General features: G+C 58.5%; 1 long non-coding RNA gene across 1 annotated transcript in view; it reads left to right on the plus strand.

Annotated features, from left to right (window-relative positions):
• The first annotated feature begins 2,027 nt into the window (after nucleotides 1-2,027).
• Nucleotides 2,028-2,261, plus strand: part of LOC127751626 (uncharacterized) — a 1,518-nt gene continuing 1,284 nt past the window's right edge. Inside the window, exon 1 of the long non-coding RNA XR_008012184.1 lies at nucleotides 2,028-2,169. This is a non-coding gene — a long non-coding RNA (uncharacterized LOC127751626). The remainder of the gene's footprint in view (nucleotides 2,170-2,261) is intronic.

Consider the following 2,261-nt stretch of genomic DNA (forward strand, 5'->3'; position numbering starts at 1 on the left):
TCGTAGGATCCGATGATATTTTTACCCCATGGGGTACAACCCTGCAGGGTACAAATATCATGAGGCCGCTGTGGACTCCAATAATGACCGTTCTTTAACTCTTAGGACGCCCACAATTTTAGCACCCCCCCCCCCCCCCCCGAAAGCCACGTGAGTTCAGCGCGATTCCCCGCGACCCTAATGGGACTCCGGCGCCGAGTCCAAAGGATAGCAATTAGCGCCTCTGCCTCTAAATCTCATCCCGTGCCGTCAATCAGTTTCAGCTTCTCTCTGTGTGTTGCCGACGACAGAGTCCGGCTTTGCGGCAGTTAGGTGCAAACCTTAAATAAACTTATCACGCCTTATTGAAATTATTGTAAATTCACCCGGCAAAAAAATAATCTAAAAATAAATCAACTTAAAAGATTGCAGAGTAGACACATTCCGGAAGGTTTCGGCGGCGAGGGTACCGTTAACGACATGCCCTTGGGGCTCTGGAGGCGCAATCGACCCTATGCCCTTCTTTCAACCTCGCGCCTCTCTGTCGCTCTCTCCGTCCCTCACTCTTTCTCTCTCGCTCACCGTGCCCTGAGCCTTCCTCTCTCTCCGACAGTAGGTCGTTATATAAGGGGATCACAACCGGTCCTGCGGATAAGAGCCTGTTCGGACGGTAGCCCCCGCCCCGCCCCGCCCCACCGCGGCGAGGCACCCAAGTTCAAGAGCACGGCCGGTCGCTGCCGGACGCGCCCCCCAGGAGCCACGCCCCACACAATGATATAACCCCACCACCAACCACCACGCACGCCCCAAAAGCCGTCTATTTCGCATCACTGACAAAAACTAGAGGTCACCACCACCACTACGACCGCTACGACCGCGCGTCGGCGTCGTCAGTCAGCTGAGCGAGCCACAGCGGCCACAGCTGCGCAGCTGCGCCTCCCCGGGGCGCACCCACCCACCCACCGGCAGGGGGCAGGGGGCACTGACTTGTAGAAAGTGAGCAGGGGTGGGGGGGTCGCCCTTGGCGATCGAGTAGTGTCACTTCCGTGCATCGCCTGCTGCCGCAGCGCGTGGCACCTCTCTGCCGGCCGGGCGGGCAGCTGCAGCAGCTGGGTGCAGCTAGCTGCGGGCCGCCTCTGGACGCAGCTCACAGCTGGGCGCAGCCGCGGGTGCTGCCGGGCGCAGCTTCCGACTGCAGCGGCAGCTGCCCCGCGCCGCCGGCCGAGCGCACCACCGACACTACCTGCTTCGCCTGCTCGTCAGTTATATGTCTTCCTGATGGGCGGCGACGCGACGCGCCACGCACTGGGGTCGCCGCCCGCGCCCGCCTCCACCGGCGGCGCCACGCGGGGCGAGTAACGGCGCGTGAGGGCAGGGTGAATAACGCGTCACGATGGCGCGAATAACGCGGAGACAACGCAAATAACGCAAAACCGGGAGGGCGCGAAGAACGCAAACGGAAAGTCACATGGGCGCGAATGATGCAAAAACGCGAGATAGCGCAAAATAGCGCCAAGTGACGAGAGCCCGAATAACGCAAAAGTCACGAGGGCGAATGACGCGAATAACGCAGAACAGTGACGGCGTGAATATCGGCGCCAGGTGACCCGTCCCGGAGTCCGGAGCAGCAGCCAGTAACGTAGCGGAGGCACTGATCCTGTTTCCACCCCCCCTCCCCTCTCAACTGCCGCTAAAGATGCACTTACACGGCCAGTAACGGCGCGATGATGGCTGTGTTTGCTGTGCTCTCACTGACGTCAGGTTCGCAACAACGACGATTCGGTTAAAAATCAAACGCGTCACACGACACGGGCGGAATGGAATCCGGACGCATCTTTGATGGCGCTATTTGGACTGCACCAAAGACAGACGTTTCTCACAAGAAACAAACACACAAACAGAACAACAGTTCATAGGAATCGGATAGACGGTGGTGGCGTCGAGGCGGATAAACAAAAACATTAATTAATGCGACGAATGTGTACTTTCCGTTTCCTATACTCTTTTTTCGCAGCCCGTTTGTTCGCATTTAGTTTTCTCACCACTGTGACGACGGCATCCTACAACACAACTCCCATCGTCCGATCATCATCTCGGAAGAACCGAGTGCTCCGTCAGCACAGCAGGTACTTGTTGTGCGGGTCCGGGGTGCACGAGCGGGACTGAGTATCGACCCGAGCTGCAGAGCAGGTACGGCGCGCCCCGTAGCAATTTTATTGGTTTCCCTCAGCCATTAAATTATCGGGAGGCTGGCGGAAACTGCCGCAGCGCCATCCGTATTC

This window comes from Frankliniella occidentalis, unplaced genomic scaffold, assembly GCF_000697945.3.
Source record: "Frankliniella occidentalis isolate FOCC.00 unplaced genomic scaffold, Focc_3.1 Scaffold617, whole genome shotgun sequence".
Classification (NCBI taxonomy): domain Eukaryota; kingdom Metazoa; phylum Arthropoda; class Insecta; order Thysanoptera; family Thripidae; genus Frankliniella; species Frankliniella occidentalis.